Source organism: Diaphorina citri, unplaced genomic scaffold, assembly GCF_000475195.1.
Source record: "Diaphorina citri unplaced genomic scaffold, Diaci psyllid genome assembly version 1.1 scaffold1340, whole genome shotgun sequence".
Taxonomy (NCBI): Eukaryota; Metazoa; Arthropoda; class Insecta; order Hemiptera; family Psyllidae; genus Diaphorina; species Diaphorina citri.
The window spans coordinates 16,337-35,728 of NW_007378768.1; positions in this window are offsets into that span (position 1 = coordinate 16,337).

Sequence of the window (19,392 nt, forward strand, 5' to 3'; positions counted from 1 at the left end):
GACGAGGTTTTTTAATCACTTTTTTACTCGGAATGTCGAAATTGACAGAAAATCATTGACATCACGCGATGTAACGTCAATATTTACCGAGTAATTAAGAGAACGGTCGGTGTTAATGGCCTCTTAAAAGGCGATATGGTGAACTGTTAGACGACTTGGGTCCTAGATCTTAACGGTCTTACATCAGTCAGGAATCCTGACTCACGATATCATTGGTAAAGGTAAACAACACATTTGGTGACATTTGGTGACTGGAAATCGTAGCTCTCCGTGTCTACATTGTTCTGTTACCTCAATTTGAATTATTTTTGGGCATTTTTCATTAATCAAGATGCGCTCAAAAGTCCAAATTGCCTTTCAGTATCAGACTGAAGATCTAAGGGTTAGTCTTTGAGCAAATATGGATATGATTCCCTGACATTTATTATATCTGTTTTGCTGCATATGATTTGTAAGATCTATATACATTTCTGGCTCATTGGCTACCTGCATACCAACAGCTTTATCTATGCCATTTCTAATTAGGTTAAAGTTATACCTGCTAAATAACTTGGCCAGTGTCACTATATAGACTCACACCTAGAAGTCCTTGGGTATCTCTAGATTTGTTGCCAGGTATATTCCTTTTCATATGTGAGTATCAATTACAATCCTCCGTATATCTTCAATGATTACCTCAGTTGGCCTTGATCTTGGATAAAAACGAGCCTGGAAATCGTAGCTCTCCGTGTCTACATTGTTCTGTTACCTCAATTTGAATTATTTTTGGGCATTTTTCATTAATCAGGATGCGCTCAAAAGTCCAGATTGCCTTTCAGTATCAGACTGAAGATCTAAGATTCTAAGGGTTAGCCGTTGAGCAACTATGGATATGATTCCCTGACATTTATTATTTATTTATTTACAATATAAACGGTTGCTATATCTGTTTTGCTACATATGATTCGTAAGATCTATATACATTTCTGGCTCATTGGCTACCTGCATACCAACAGCTTTATCTATGCCATTTCTAATTAGGTTAAAGTTATACCTGCTAAATAACTTGGCCAGTGTCACTAGACTAGACTCACACCTAGAAGTCCTTGGGTATTGAAAATCTCTAGATTCGTTGCCAGGTATATTCCTTTTCATATGTGAGTATCAATTACAATCCTCCGTATATCTTCAATGATTACCTCAGTTGGCCTTGATCTTGGGTATCCGAATGATATGTGATCTAATTTCATGCTCATTACATCTCGGATCTAGTCGAGCGTTAGCATCTGGTATTCTGGTTTCAAAGTCCTAAAACTTCTGGTTTTTCGGTTCCTAGTGCGTTCATTTTTACGACTCACTTCACTTGTGATCGCTTCAACTTCTAATCAGATGCCCAGACTTTGAATCTTTGAAACCAAAATCTGTTATCTGATCGGTTTCAACTTCAGTATTATGTGTAAATGTGTTTTTATTCGATTTGTCTTACCTTTCGAAACCAAGGAGTCATTTCAAGTTTTCAGAAATGAGTCTGTACGCAATCGTAGCATTGGTTTTGACACTTTCTCATCGTTTATTATCGAACCACCTGTCTGTGGATTAGGAGACGATAGAACTGTTCCTTTACCTCGAAGATTTTGATCTACATTTAGTGCTCCCTTTGAAACCAAAATCTGTTATCTGATCAGTTTTAACTTCAGTATTATGTGTAAATGTGTTTTTATTCGATTTGTCTTACCTTTCGAAACCAAGGAGTCATTTCAAGTTTTCAGAAATGAGTCTTTACGCAATCGTAGCATTGGTTTTGACACTTTCTCGTCGTTTATTATCGAACCACCTGTCTGTGGATTAGGAGACGATAGAACTGTTCCTTTACCTCGAAGATTTTGATCTACATTTAGTGCTCACAGATTTAACAGAAGAGAAAGAAATTATCCACAAAAGTAAGCACTTAAGTAGTATGAAATCGTAATTTCTCTGGCTACCTCAGTACAATATGCGATTGTCCTTGTGTTACCCTAGGCAAATACTACTATAGTACCACTACCCACTCCTAAGTGTGTACAAATTGCTCGCGGCTACCGGTAGAATCCAGTAGCCGTGTTGTTTTATCTTCTTCAATCAATACATCGACCCACAATACCCACAATCTATGGAGGTGTCAAACCAGAAAACTATAGAAGACTTCGTCTTTAGTTTGCCAAGAAAACTTTGATCTTATTATCTTTGACATTGATGCAAAACTGCTGAAGACCTCAATGATATGTGTTGGTACATATTTGTGACATTAATACTAAAGTGTCACAAATGTCCTTGTTGCTGAATTGTATTAAAATTAAATAAAATAAATACCCAAGTGTGATCATTGATTAACGACATTGACTACAGTAATGCAAACAAAGTAAGCAAACCTTACTTCAAAAGTGGTTCCAAAGTTCCATCAAATTCCATGCCCTTTCCTTTTCTGGCTTTCTTGCTAGCAGAATTCCTAGGTCCAATCATTATTAGTAGGTTACCTATTCTACATTTGTTACCTATGTCGTATGTAATAATATGTGATAGGTAATTGTATAACAGTAAGTTAGTTATGAAGTCATAATGCACAAGGTGCGAGACCATACACCTGAATAACGCTCTACCTGTGTACCGGAATGGGGCATGGGGCCCTATGCTCATCCTATTTACTATTCCTTCCAAACACGGCACATCCCGACAATACCGGATGTTAGCCTCAGTGACTAGCTGCCTTGGCAGTCACAGAGTCGTTTCAGTCGTTTTGTATACGTGATAGAATTTAAAAGGTTTTCCATAGGTTTGTGATAGGCTTTGTGGGCTCGCCACATCTCTTGAATCTAAATAGCGATATGTTTCGAGAAGACGCTAGACGTTTGTTTGTTGGGTTTAACCTGGTTGGTCCTTCTGTGTAAAGTGAAGACCGTGATGTTGCTGATTGCTGAATGAATTTGGTTCTAACCAAATGGCCGTCCGTATAAAAGCAATAATTCAACATAAAAGGCAAATTAAGTCAACAAACTTTGCGGAAATAGGCATTCAAGAAGAAATACGAATGTATAAATCACCAATGTGTGGCGAAAGACCAAAGTACGAGTAAAGTTGATAAAAACATAGAACAAATTTACATACAGTTAAAACAAAATGAACTCCTAATCCAAAATGGAAGTATTCAACACAGCATTGGGTTAACATTTACATGCTTGCACATAGCAAAGAGGATTTCGTAGTGTTTACTTACAAGAGAATAACATCATGTAGTACATGTTATGTTTACATTACACTACATTATCTTGTACACCGGGGCTACAATGATAATGGAAGACTCTATCGTCCTTGTTGCTGAATCGTATTAAAATTAAATCAAATAAATACCCAAGTGTGATCATTGATCAACGACATTGACTACAGTAATGCAAACAAAGTAAGCAAACCTTACTTCAAAAGTGGTTCCAAAGTTCCATCAAATTTCATGCCCTTTCCTTTTCTGGCTTTCTTGCTAGCAGAATTCCTAGGACCAATCATTATTAGTAGGTTACCTATTCTACATTTGTTACCTATGTGTCCTATGTAATAATATGTGATAATAGTATAACAGTAAGTTAGTTATGAAGTCATAATGCACAAGGTGCGAGACCATACACCTGAATAACGCCCTACCTATGTACCGGAATGGGGCATGGGGCCCTATGCTATTTACTATTCCTTCCAAACACGGCACATCCCGACAATACCGGATGTTAACCTCAGTGACTAGCTGCCTTGGCAGTCACAAAGTCATTTCAGTCGTTTCGTCTACGTGATAGAATTTAAAAGGTTTTCCATAGGTTTGTGATGGGCTTTGTGGGCTCGCCACATCTCTTGCATCTAAATAGAGATATGTTTCGAGAAGACGTCTGTTTGTTGGGGTTAACCCCGTTGGTCCTTCTGTGTAAAGTGAAGACCGTGATGTTGCTGATTGCTGAATGAATTTGGTTCTAACCAAACGGCCATCCGTATAAAATTCAACATAAAAGACAAATGAAGTCAACAAACTTTGCGGAAATAGGCATTCAAGAAGAAATACAAATGTATAAATCACCAATGTGTGGCGAAAGACCAAAGTACGAGTAAAGTTGAAACAAAAACATAGAACAAATTTACATAGAGTTACAACAAAATGAACTCCTAATCCAAAATGCAAGTATTCAACACAGCATCGGGTTAACATTTACATGCTTGCACATAGCAAAGAGGATTTCGTAGTGTTTACCTACAGGAGAATAACATCATGTACCTAGTACATGTTATGTTTACATTACACTACATTATCTTGTACACCGGGGCTACAATGATAATGGAAGACTCTATCCTAGTACATGTTATGTTTACATTACACTACATTATCTTGTACACCGGGGCTACAATGATAATGGAAGACTCTATTTTGTCTGGATGCCAAAAGCCAATGCAATCTGAATAATGAAAGAGATCATATTCTTCATAGAGCGATGATTGATTAGATAATAAGACAGCTCAATCCGTTTTCTGGGAACAACTCAATCGCAATTGGTCGACTTACTGAAAATTGAGAAGTAAACAAAAGAGCACAATTTGGATTGAAAAATGCCCAAGTTACACTTATGGACATTCTACAGCTACTACATAGTAATGTAGTGATGCCTACTGTTCGGACATCTAAACAACAACCTACGGTCCTGATGACATTTCTTTGTGTCAACTAATTATTCGGAATAACAATATTTACCTAAAGAACTCACAATGATACAAACATAACCTCATTTACATTAATCTGAAAAACTTTACCACGACAAATGCAATTGGTCGAATTACTGAAAATTGAGAAGTAAACAACAGAGCACAATTTCGATTGAAAAATGCCCAAGTTACACTTATGGACATTCTACAGCTACTATATAGTAATGTAATGATGCCTACTGTTCGGACATCAAAACAACAACCTACTAATTTATGGTCCTGATGACATTTCTTTGTGTCAACTAATTTTTCGGAATAACAATATTTACCTAAAGAACTCACAATGATACAAACATAACCTCATTTACATTAATCTGAAAAACTTTACCACGACAAACAATGACTTCTTCCATGTTTTGTCATTTCAGTGGTCTCGAAATGGAAGGAAAAATGCGTTTTTCTTCACAGTCTGAAAATATGTTTAATTTGACGACGATAATTGTTGACTTGGAATGAGAATGAAAATGTACCTATCAGTCAGCCTGTCAGAGTAAATTAAATCCCACCTAAGGTTTCTTCTTACGGGGTGTACCACAGGGAGGTTTTCTGGTTCCTTAAATATGATTTTCAGAAACAGTTTATTCTAATCGTGATAATTTTTCAAATTTAATTTTCAGAGGTTCTATCTGTGTCATAATCATAACACAGGATCATTTTTAAGACCTTTCACGACAGAAATTGCCACCATTGGGCCCTGGACCTAGACTTTGACGTATTAGTTGGAACACCCTATCTCGAACCCCACATAAAATTTGATACTTGTCCAACCACCCTGTATTTCCTCACCAAACCGACTCCTGGAACAGTTCTAACTGCAGTATTTAGCAGCAGGCGTGTATCCGGTTGCGTTACCGGAAAATATTGAAACCTTATTTTTATGAGAGAAGTATTATATGGCACACCGAACCATCAGGTTGAAATAGAGAGTCCCCTAGTGATGAGTCCCTAACACCAATTTGGTGTGATTAATGAACATGGAAGTTCTCAGGGATGGGGAATTGCGAATTTATGGGAACCACAAAACCTGCAACCGATACCGATACGGATTTATTGTTTAACGATTATTTATTAGTGCATTTACCTATTACATTTAATTCTTCGTAGTTCATATCCTGGGCTGCACTTGATTGAACCTTTCAGTAGACTACAAAAAAAGATCAAAATTGCAAGTCGCAAAGAGCTTTTATCTCGTCTTTCTTATGATTTATTTAGAAGATAGTGCTTATATGAGTAGATATTAATGACCTACGTACCTAGGTGCATTTCATACCAATAAATAACATCCCTGGGTTCAAAGACCAACGTAAAAAATATTGAAAAGTAAAAATAGATGTCACCCATCCAATAAATAATCAATATGATGCAGATATCAGTGAACCTACAGGTCCTATAGTCTGCAAACTTGCAGACCAGCATGTAAAGTACTTACGAGTACCATCCGTGGAAACTTGTAGTGAGTACTTAACAAACTCATACTCATACGTACAAGGATGTAAAAATAATTATTAGAATAACAGACACCACTATAAATCTCGAGTTAAAAGTTTCAAATAAATTAAATGTTGTGCTTTATTGGAAATCAGTGTCGAATGCATCCAGAGACATGCACTTGGACTTCAACGAAGTGTTGTGCCGTTAGCGTTTTGTTTTGTTCACCGATCAAGTTCACAGTATTTCTACATGTCAGCATTAAATATGTTATAATAATTATTTCACCAGTAAAATGAATAGCAGGTAATGTTCTCTTTAAATTAATGGTATTTGCTAACTTACCAATAGTAACCACCTGCAACAACTTTTTATAGAACAACCAACTCAATACCAAGAGATCGGACCACTCGCCACTAGTTTTGAACAAACCAAAGGAAGAATGAAAAAAACTGCATAGGATGCCAAGTCTCACGCCTGATGGAGATAGTAAAGCCGCAAAGGTCACCCAAGAGTCCCCCGGTCGTATATCACGGCAAGTTATTGGCGTTGGCAATGCATTATCCGAAGATGTGTCTAAAGCTTTGAATGAATTAAGGAGAACGTACTCGGTCGTATATCACGGCAAGTTATTGGCGTTGGCAATGCATTATCCGAAGATGTGTCTAAAGCTTTGAATGAATTAAGGAGAACGTACCACGACATCTCCTCGGACATAAAAACAAAACCCAAGCTAGCCGTAGCCTCGTCCCAGATGAGATTGTAAGTGTTTTACGAGCTCGTAAACTGGAACCTTATGAAGAAGATACCAACAGAACTAGATACGAGAACATTAATGTTTCGTATGGACGTAACATTATGTAGAGAAGTTATAGACTTGCTGCTATAACGAGATATGGTCCATCTTGTTCAGAAACATCATCTCTTCGCCTAATGTGTTTGGTAATCGGTTTCTTCTCTCTGTTTGTTGAGTGTTGGGGATTCAAAAGTGAGATATACAACAGAGTTGTAAGAGATGAAAAGGGACGAAACGAAACAAGTTCTACACTCGACATGAAAAGAAGAAACTTGTAGAGTTGCATAATGGACCAGAAACTGACTAATTGGGCAAAATGAAAATTAGATCCAAAATTCTCATGTTAAAAAAGAAAAAAAAATATGAGAGCAGTAAATGAATTTAGAACCAGTAAGATGTACTGATTCATAAAATTACCAAGGGAAATTTTAATATTACGAGTTTTTCCCCTGAAGGTTTACAACTCATGATGGAGGTATGAATTTGACATCCCGTGAAACTGTCTGAGTGTGAGAAGGGGGGAAATATGCCTTTAATCTTCGACAGACATCAGGGAAAAGGTGAAAGGAGAGGACTTTTTTTTATCGCTCTCTTCTGTGTCAACATTATACGCTTTACGTATCATGTAATTGAGTTATAGACTTGCTGCTATAACGAGATATGGTTCATCTTGTTCAGAAACATCATCTCTTCGCCTAATGTGTTTGGTAATCGGTTTCTTCTCTCTGTTTGTTGAGTGTTGGGGATTCAAAAGACAATTACAATCTTGTTGGAACCAATAAACCCCAAGATTCCAAACCCTTGCGTCGAATAAAAGAGAACATTCAGATAGGATACGTATCAATGACAATGGAAGTTACATCAGGATCTTCCATGTAGGTAAGAAAATCGATTGGAAATTCCATCTCTGGGAAAAAATCCTTGCCTACGGGTAAACATGAAGATCGAAAAGTTATGAGATACAACACAACTGTGAACAAACGCAACAGAGGTTCATCGAATAGGATTCATGATCACCTTATAACAATAAGAAGTGAATGACATCATAGTCACAATAGTAAAAGTATAACAGCGGGCATGAATGCAATGTGATGTCTTCATAAAGAATTGGAATTAGTCGGAGGTGATGGCCATGAAATCATGGTCAGAATTAAATAGGATACGTATCAATGACAATGGAACTTACATCAGGATCTTCCATGTAGGTAAGAAAATCGATTGGAAATTCCATCTCTGGGAAAAAAAATCCTTGCCTACAGGGAAACATGAAGATCGAAAAGTTATGAGATACAACACAACTGTGAACAAACGCAACAGAGGTCTATCGAATAGGATTCATGATCACCTTATAACAATAAGAAGTGAATGACATCATAGTCACAATAGTAAAAGTAACAGCGGGCATGAATGCAATGTGATGTCTTCATAAAGAATTGGAATTAGTCGGAGGCTCGGAGGTGATGGCCATGAAATCATGGTCAGAATTAAAGAACCTGCTACCAAGCGACTACTGTATTCTCAGATGACACTTTTCAGTTGAAAGAGAAGATACATTCACGAATAGTAGTCATGATGACTGCAGTACTGGTAGAGTAACTTCCAATGTATCGTGAGTGCAAAGAGTAATAATATCGTGCCAATTTCATTAGAATCAGTGCTGATCTAAATACAAGTCCCAAGACCAAAGTTCGAAGGACAATACATTCTCTCGGATTCACAATCTTGTGAGCTACATCATCGGATGCTACTGGTTACTGGTCTAGTTATCTATATGTGTTCTTGGCTCTTGCATTGTGAGACTGTAAGACCTTCAGATCAGAGAAGAGAACGTATAGAACAAAGGTTTCTCAGAAATGGGTGGGTTTCAAATGACTGTCCATAGGAAACTTCTGTGTCTTCACACCATATGACGTCAGACGCATCAATGTCAACATCACTGACAGTTGCAAAAGTTACATCAAACAGTTTCAAAACCACACAAGGCTCGTGCCAGCCATAAGGTTCATGTAACCATAACGGACACCTTCTGGTCCTACACAAGATCTCAAAAACCACATCAAAACTAAAAGACAAGCCCTCGTGGCTACAAAAGATCCTAACCTCACTTGGTACGTGTACTTTTGTGGTATACGAGTATTCGTTTTATAGACCCTGAGAAACCCTGCAAGGAGTATCCAGTTACCAAGTTGAGTTTAAGAAGTGAAATTAAATGAACAGCCGTTGAGATCTTGTTACCAAATTGACCGGATGGTATCTTTCATGTGTAAAAAAAGATCGTTTCTGACCTGAGCTTGTGAGAATGAAAATCACACTCGATTAGGCATGATAACATTTGGCTGATGTGGGAACCTCCTTGATCTTGACTACATGATAATTACTTACACTTTGGATGGCTGTATCCCGTCTAGTCTTTGTTTTGATCGGAACTCTATTATTTTGAAACCTGCACGGTGCATGCCTCCTTCATTGAATTAAATGTTGCCCAGGTTGCTCTTGTGAGTATTCTTCTCCCTTTTCTTTATGAAACCTTTCAGATTCCGGTAGAACAGTGGTAATTGGCGCTTTCCGCTTGTAGTAACCTACATATTGAGCTCATCAAACTGTCAATCAACCCTCAAAAGGATGCCTTTTTTTTAACAAAGATCAGAAATAGAATGGAAAGAAATCCTAGTAAAAGTTCATACGTTTTGACATGCTCTGATATCAATTCAGATCAATTGATGTCCAGAGATATTGGCACTCTTCGTTCATTCATTAAAATTTTTATATATAAAAAAAAATAATAAAAAATAAATAAAAAAAAGAAGAATCTAAAAATTATGGATAGGGAACAAACCTGACTTCTCTCTGCCCTAGCATTGTAATATTATTCTCGAACGGTCTTAACCCACGTGTACCGTTGCTCCCATTGAGGTAATGTCAATGTTTAGGGACAATTTATCGAAATAATGAAAAAGGTAAGAAAAAAAGCCCAAATGAACTCTTTTGAGTCTTCAGTATAATCAAAAAACATTGCTATTTTAATAGCAAACAAGCAAACCTACATAATAACTAATAACCTAATAACATTTTTTTCTATTTCCCTATAATTTGCCTATTTTTTTCTATTTGCCTTGATCTTTCTGATATGCCTACATTGCCTAAGTTACCTTCAGGCATTTCAGACGAGACTTTCGGTCAGTATGAAAGCAAGGTGTTAAATATTTTCTGTTGCAATACGAACGATAAATTGTTCGCTCAAGCATGAATCATCATTTAAATTACAAAAAAGTACAATAATTCCCACCCTAGTTTTTTTCCTCCTCCTGTTGGAAATTCCATTTCCCCAGAGACAACTTAATTATTTTACTCTTCACTGCTTAGAATCAACATTCCTCGTTGAAAGTTATCGTTGGAAAAATAAATCAGACAAGCAGAGATGAGAGAAATGCTTGACTAGAGGAGAATCCAAATTGGTATTGCTAATCAATCTAAATTAAAAAAGAAATATTCAAATAAATGCACCCAGTCACTTTTTCAAGAGAGGCAAAGAAAAAAATGTCAAGAAGGCACTTGTCTTAATCACAAAGAGATTGGATTTTAAAGAAAGAACTTTGCAACAATGATGAAAAATTACCGAAGAAAAAAGTAATTAAAGAAACTTCTGATGCTTCAAAGTCTAAAAGAACAACATAGAAGGAAGAAGAAGGGAAGAACAAAGACAAACATCAAGTGTCATCATTGGAGGAGACATTTACGAAGAAATTAACATTCCACATTACCCAACAATCAAAGTCTGCAAGATGGAATAGTTACAATGATAATGAAAGAATTGAAGAAGATCAGAAAGACTTCAACGACAGAAAAAAATCTCGGAAGGAGAATAAAATCTATGAGAAAGACAAGAGAAGAAGAAGCAGAGGGACACAAAGATGTTTACAATGAAAGTAGAAGAGAAAGAAAAAGACGGAACTATTTGCGCTTGGTAGCAATTGCAATAATTTATTATCTAATGGCTGTTTGAAACTCACGGGAGACAATGAAAATCTTGACTAACATTTTATTGAAATAGCTGATGACAATTATCTAGGCTTCTAATGAAAGCGAGCAATTATGCAGCATTATCAGTGCAATTCTAAAGATATTGAAACAACAATAAGATGGGACATAGAAATTGCAGCAGGGCGCTGGGCGTAGGGACATTATAGACCAAGCAAAATTCATGGAAAAAGTCCTTACTCAAAAGTCCTTACTCATCCTGGAAAACCATCACACGTAGCTACGCTTCTGAACAGCTACTCTGAAAACTTGAGCATTAATTTTAATTGTGTGAACTAATTGTACTCTCTGGCAAATAGGGGACACAAAGATGTTTACAATGAAAGTAGAAGAGAAAGAAAAAGACGGAACTATTTGCGCTTGGTAGCAATTGCAATAATTTATTATCTAATGGCTGTTTGAAACTCACGGGAGGAAGAAGAAGCAGAGGGACACAAAGATGTTTACAATGAAACTAGAAGAGAAAGAAAAAGACGGAACTATTTGCGCTTGGTAGCAATTGCAATAATTTATTATCTAATGGCTGTTTGAAACTCACGGGAGAGCAGAGGGACACAAAGATGTTTACAATGAAACTAGAATAGAAAGAAAAAGACGGAACTATTTGCGCTTGGTAGCAATTGCAATAATTTATTATCTAATGGCTGTTTGAAACTCACGGGAGACAATGAAAATCTTGACTAACATTTTATTGAAATAGCTGATGACAATTATCTAGGCTTCTAATGAAAGCGAGCAATTATGCAGCATTATCAGTGCAATTCTAAAGATATTGAAACAACAATAAGATGGGACATAGAAATTGCAGCAGGGCGCTGGGCGTAGGGACATTATAGACCAAGCAAAATTCATGGAAAAAGTCCTTACTCAAAAGTCCTTACTCATCCTGGAAAACCATCACACGTAGCTACGCTTCTGAACAGCTACTCTGAAAACTTGAGCATTAATTTTAATTGTGTGAACTAATTGTACTCTCTGGCAAATAGTTTTCCTCTTAAAAGCTTGGTAATAGATTTGAAAGCATCTCATTGTGAGAAGTTTTTTCTCTCCTTGTGTTCTAGTTTTTCAAGTGTTGGTGAAGAGTTTGGGGCACATCCACTAATATTTCTGCAGTTATTTTTGTGCTGTCACTTTGGAAAGTTCTCAAGGTACTTTCACTAAGTACCTACCTAGTATTTTTCGTTGAAATTTGGAGTTCTATTTCTGCGATATTAAGGGCAAATGCTTGTGACATATCCCATAGAATGGCTGCTATCTACTTTAGTTTATTCCTCCCCACTTAAATTATTATGTTTAGAATAGAAAACTCTTGCATATAATTATTGCTTACCTAGGTACTTTAGTCGAATTCCTAATTGATTTTCTGTTTCTGTTTGATTTCAGGTAAGTGTCTGTACTGTTGTACTAAAGATGGTCATTTACAAAAGGCTGAGGCGTAAGTTATATCAACTCCAAAGGGAATAATAAAACGAGCAAATCTCTGTAAGTAATTAAAACTCTACATTAACCCTAAACAAAACAAGTTCATATTTTCTCATCTCAAAGCCTTCAAAGATTGTGCAAGACCTCCCTCCGTACAAAAGGTAGGAGTATTGTAATAACCCCAAAAAGTTCCCAAAACGAACAAAAACGAAATATTACGCATTCACATTTCAAAGACCGCAGAGAATAAAGATGTGAAATAAGATATCAAAACAGCCTGTCTCTCTGTTGAGCTCATTATTTCGTAATATCTTCTAGGATTTTCTTTGAAAAGGAAATTGAAAGATTAGAGGAAGAGAACAAAAGAAATACTGAAGGAGAGAATCACAAAGTAAAGAATGAAAGAGAAAAACATACCTGAACAATTATTCTTAGATTTTTTTTTTTCGTTTTTCGTCTTTCGTCTTCTGGGTAATGGTTCTTGTTGATTAAGATGTCATTTCAAATTAGAATATCATTACAGGAATAAGGTACCCCAATGAGATATACAACAGAGTTGTAAGAGATGAAAAGGGACGAAACGAAACAAGTTCTACACTCGACATGAAAAGAAGAAACTTGTAGAGTTGCATAATGGACCAGAAACTGACTAATTGGGCAAAATGAAAATTAGATCCAAAATTCTCATGTTAAAAAAGAAAAAAAAATATGAGAGCAGTAAATGAATTTAGAACCAGTAAGATGTACTGATTCATAAAATTACCAAGGGAAATTTTAATATTACGAGTTTTTCCCCTGAAGGTTTACAACTCATGATGGAGGTATGAATTTGACATCCCGTGAAACTGTCTGAGTGTGAGAAGGGGGGAAATATGCCTTTAATCTTCGGCAGACATCAGGGAAAAGGTGAAAGGAGAGGACTTTTTTTTATCGCTCTCTTCTGTGTCAACATTATACGCTTTACGTATCATGTAATTAGTTTTGAAAAGGCCTTCAGTGTGAGGCCTAACTTCACAGGTTTTCCTGAAGAGGGGGGGGATGAGGGAGATTTTCCGTTGAGGGGAGAATTGTAAAGGGGGAAAAGAAATGAATGGGGGAAAAAGAGGTCTAATATCAGCTCCCAAGTTTTACCCTGATATTGTGGAGGGTCAGATGGGGGTAAAACAAGGTTCTATTCAAGGCCTACGCCAGTTTACCTGCCCTTATCTCAGCAAAGATAGGATCTTTCATTTCCGTATGTTTTGAAAACCGAAAGGTAAAAATGTGGGGGGTAAAATCCAATGATTTCACTGCTGTCTGTCAAAAGACATGCTTTTTTTATCCGTCTTTTCCTCTTTATCCCTTCTCCCAATTTGTTTTCTTCCTATCTTCTTTTCGACAAAAGGCTAGACTAGAAAAAAGGCCTACGTTTTTTTTTCTTCCTTCACGCTCTATGAGTAAAGGCCAGAGAGATTTTTCTTATCAGAATGGAGAGACTGAATGTGAAAGCCGTTTTGTTGACACATTCTCTCTCTCTCTATCTCACTCTCTCTCTCTCTCTCTCTCTCTCTCTCTCCTTCTCCTCCCCCCCCCCCCCCCTGTCTCTCTGTTGAGCTCATTATTTCGTAATATCTTCTAGGATTTTCTTTGAAAAGGAAATTGAAAGATTAGAGGAAGAGAACAAAAGTATTGTAATAACCCCAAAAAGTTCCCAAAACGAACAAAAACAAAATATTACGCATTCACATTTCAAAGACCGCAGAGAATAAAGATGTGAAATAAGATATCAAAACAGTCTGTCTCTCTGTTGAGCTCATTATTTCGTAATATCTTCTAGGATTTTCTTTGAAAAGGAAATTGAAAGATTAGAGGAAGAGAACAAAAGAAATACTGAAGGAGAGAATCACAAAGTAAAGAATGAAAGAGAAAAACATACCTGAACAATTATTCTTAGATTTTTTTTTTTCGTTTTTCGTCTTTCGTCTTCTGGGTAATGGTTCTTGTTGATTAAGATGTCATTTCAAATTAGAATATCATTACAGGAATAAGGTACCCCAATGAGATATACTTTAGATTTTTTTACGTCTTCTGGGTAATGGTTCTTGTTGATTAAGATGTCATTTCAAATTAGAATATCATTACAGGAATAAGGTACCCCAATGAGATATACAACAGAGTTGTAAGAGATGAAAAGGGACGAAACGAAACAAGTTCTACACTCGACATGAAAAGAAGAAACTTGTAGAGTTGCATAATGGACCAGAAACTGACTAATTGGGCAAAATGAAAATTAGATCCAAAATTCTCATGTTAAAAAAGAAAAAAAAATATGAGAGCAGTAAATGAATTTAGAACCAGTAAGATGTACTGATTCATAAAATTACCAAGGGAAATTTTAATATTACGAGTTTTTCCCCTGAAGGTTTACAACTCATGATGGAGGTATGAATTTGACATCCCGTGAAACTGTCTGAGTGTGAGAAGGGGGGAAATATGCCTTTAATCTTCGACAGACATCAGGGAAAAGGTGAAAGGAGAGGACTTTTTTTTATCGCTCTCTTCTGTGTCAACATTATACGCTTTACGTATCATGTAATTAGTTTTGAAAAGGCCTTCAGTGTGAGGCCTAACTTCACAGGTTTTCCTGAAGAGGGGGGGGATGAGGGAGATTTTCCGTTGAGGGGAGAATTGTAAAGGGGGAAAAGAAATGAATGGGGGAAAAAGAGGTCTAATATCAGCTCCCAAGTTTTACCCTGATATTGTGGAGGGTCAGATGGGGGTAAAACAAGGTTCTATTCAAGGCCTACGCCAGTTTACCTGCCCTTATCTCAGCAAAGATAGGATCTTTCATTTCCGTATGTTTTGAAAACCGAAAGGTAAAAATGTGGGGGGTAAAATCCAATGATTTCACTGCTGTCTGTCAAAAGACATGCTTTTTTTATCCGTCTTTTCCTCTTTATCCCTTCTCCCAATTTGTTTTCTTCCTATCTTCTTTTCGACAAAAGGCTAGACTAGAAAAAGGCCTAGGGTTTTTTCTTCCTTCACATTCTATGAGTACAGGCCAGAGAGGTTTTTCTTATCAGAATGGAGAGACTGAATGTGAAAGCCGTTTTGTTGACACATTCTCTCTCTCTCTATCTCACTCTCTCTCTCTCTCTCTCTCTCTAATTCAGATAGGATACGTATCAATGACAATGGAACTTACATCAGGATCTTCCATGTAGGTAAGAAAATCGATTGGAAATTCCATCTCTGGGAAAAAGGACATAGAAATTGCAGCAGGGCGCCGGGCGTAGGGACATTATAGACCAAGCAAAATTCCTGGAAAAGGACTCATCCTGGAAAACCACCACACGTAGCTACGCTTCTGAACAGCTACTCTGAAAACTTGAGCATTAATTTTAATTGTGTGAACTAATTGTACTCTCTGGCAAATAGTTTTCCTCTTAAAAGCTCGGTAATAGATTTGAAAGCATCTCTCTTATTGTGAGAAGTTTTTTTCTCTCCTTGTGTTCTAGTTTTTCAAGTGTTGGTGAAGGGTTTGGGGCACATCCACGAATATTTCTGCAGTTATTTTTGTGCTGTCACTTTGGAAAGTTCTCAAGGTACTTTCACTAAGTACCTACCTAGTATTTTTCGTTGAAATTTGGAGTTCTATTTCTGCGATATTAAGGGCAAATGCTTGTGACATATCCCATAGAATGGCTGCTATCTACTTTAGTTTATTCCTCCCCACTTAAATTATTATGTTTAGAATAGAAAACTCTTGCATATAATTATTGCTTACCTAGGTACTTTAGTCGAATTCCTAATTGATTTTCTGTTTCTGTTTGATTTCAGGTAAGTGTCTGTACTGTTGTACTAAAGATGGTCATTTACAAAAGGCTGAGGCGTAAGTTATATCAACTCCAAAGGGAATAATAAAACGAGCAAATCTCTGTAAGTAATTAAAACTCTACATTAACCCTAAACAAAACAAGTTCATATTTTCTCATCTCACTCTACTTTTGTTTATTCCTCCCTACTTAAATTATTTTGTTTAGAATAGAAAACTCTTGCATATAATTATTGCTTACCTACTTTAGTCAAATTCCTAATTGATTTTCTGTTTCTGTTTGATTTCAGGTGAGTGTCTGTACTGTTGTACTAAAGATGGTCATTTACAAAAGGCTGAGGCGTAAGTTATATCAACTCCGAAGGGAATAATAAAACGAGCAAATCTCTGTAAGTAATTAAAACTCTACATTAACCCTAAACAAAACAAGTTCATATTTTCTCATCTCAAAGCCTTCAAAGATTGTGCAAGACCTCCCTCCGTACAAAAGGTAGGAGTATTGTAATAACCCCAAAAAGTTCCCAAAACGAACAAAAACGAAATATTACGCATTCACATTTCAAAGACCGCAGAGAATAAAGATGTGAAATAAGATATCAAAACAGCCTGTCTCTCTGTTGAGCTCATAGAGTATTCTTCTCCCTTTTTTTATGAAACCTTTCAGATTCCGGTAGAACCGTGGTAATTGGCGCTTTCCGCTTGTAGTAACCTACATATTGAGCTCATCAAACTGTCAATCAACCCTCAAAAGGATGTCTTTTTTTTAACAAAGATCAGAAATAGAATGGAAAGAAATCCTAGTAAAAGTTCATACGTTTTGACATGCATCAATTGAAGTCCAGAGCACTTTGGATGGCTGTATCCCGTCTAGTCTTTGTTTTGATCGGAACTCTATTATTTTGAAACCTGCACGGTGCATGCCTCCTTCATTGAATTAAATGTTGCCCAGGTTGCTCTTGTGAGTATTCTTCTCCCTTTTCTTTATGAAACCTTTCAGATTCCGGTAGAACAGTGGTAATTGGCGCTTTCCGCTTGTAGTAACCTACATATTGAGCTCATCAAACTGTCAATCAACCCTCAAAAGGATGCCTTTTTTTTAACAAAGATCAGAAATAGAATGGAAAGAAATCCTAGTAAAAGTTCATACGTTTTGACATGCATCAATTGAAGTCCAAAGATATTGGCACTCTTCGTTCATTAAAATTTTTATTAAAAAAAAAAAATCTAAAAATTCTGGATAGGGAAATTAAAATTGAAACGAGAGAAATAAAAATGATAATAATAAAAATAAATATTTGTTCTACATGAACAATATTTTTCCTGATTTTAAAACAAATTCTCGGATTCGAAGCGTAAAAATTTAAATTTTTACAGCAAACCTGACTTCTCTCTGCCCTAGCATTGTAATATTATTCTCGAACGGTCTTAACCCACGTGTACCGTTGCTCCCATTGAGGTAATGTCAATGTTTAGGTTTAGGGACAATTTATTGAAATAATGAAAAAGGTAAGGAAAAAAGCCCAAATTAACTCTTGAGTCTTCAGTATGATCAAAAAACATTGCTATTTTAATAGCAAACAAGCAAACCTACATAATAACGAATAACCTAATAACATTTTTTCTATTTCCCTATAATTTGCCTATTTTTTTCTATTTGCCTTGATCTTTCTGATAATTATGCCTACATTGCCTAAGTTACCTTCAGGCATTTCAGACGAGACAGCTTTGAAGACACTGTTTCGGTCAGTATGAAAGCAAGGTGTTAAATATTTTCTGTTGCAATACGAACGATAAATTGTTTGCTCAAGCTTGAATCATCATTTAAATTACAAAAAAGTACAATAATTCCCACCCTAGTTTTTTTCCTCCTCCTGTTGGAAATTCCATTTCCCCAGAGACAACTTAATTATTTTACTCTTCACTGCTTAGAATCAACATTCCTCGTTGAAAGTTATCGTTGGAAAAATAAATCAGACAAGCAGAGATGAGAGAAATGCTTGACTAGAAGAGAATCCAAATTGGTATTGCTAATCAATCTAAATTAAAAAAAGAAATATTCAAATAAATGCACCCAGTCACTTTTTCAAGAGAGGCAAAGAAAAAAAATGTCAAGAAGGCACTTGTCTTAATCACAAAGAGATTGGATTTTAAAGAAAAGAACTTTGCAACAATGATGAAAAATTACCGAAGAAAAAAGTAATTAAAGAAACTTCTGATGCTTCAAAGTCTAAAAGAACAACATGAAATCCAATGATTTGACTGCTGTCTGTCAAAAGACATGCTTTTTTTATCCGTCTTTTCCTCTTTATCCTTTCTCCCCATTTGTTTTTTTCCTATCTTCTTTTCGACAAAAGGCTAGACTAGAAAAAGGCCTAGGGTTTTTTCTTCCTTCACATTCTATGAGTACAGGCCAGAGAGGTTTTTCTTATCAGAATGGAGAGACTGAATGTGAAAGCCGTTTTGTTGACACATTCTCTCTCTCTCTCTATCTCACTCTCTCTCTCTCACTCACTCACTCTCTCTCTCTCTCTCTCCTTCTCCTCCTCCCCCCCTCCCCTTCTTTCCCTTTCTTCGTCAAAATCCAGTAAAGCAAACTCTATCGCTCAATCCCCTTTCCCCTAAAAGCTCCCAGCTCAATAGAAAAGTCAAACCTCATATTATACACATTGTAATTCGCCCCTTACGTCTAACAGGACTAATTCGCCCCTTACCTCATAATTCGCCCTTTACGTCTAACAGGACCCTCTCAGTCGGTCATCACGGTCCTTGGTTTGATTCCGAGTCTGGTTTGGAACTCTTGATTTATAGTTCGGGCCTCTTAGTTTCATTAATCACGCTGTTATTAATGGATCTCCAAGTCTAGTTGAGCTCAATGTGTGATCTGAGTTCTTAAATCCCATTTGTAATTCTTAACGTTGCGTTGGAGCGTTGGTTACGATGGGTCTTGAGTCCCATAGTTGCATGGGACTTAGTCCCATGGTCGTAACTCTCCTTGGAGATATTTGTATCAGTTATCGTAACAGCCTAGTTAGCTTGGAGCTAGCTTGGCCTTGTAAGAGCTAGATCGCGGGTTCAAATCCCGCGCTGAACTTGATCCTAAACAGATGAGGTTCGTTCTCGGAACGGCTGGCTTTCTCCTATCCTGTCC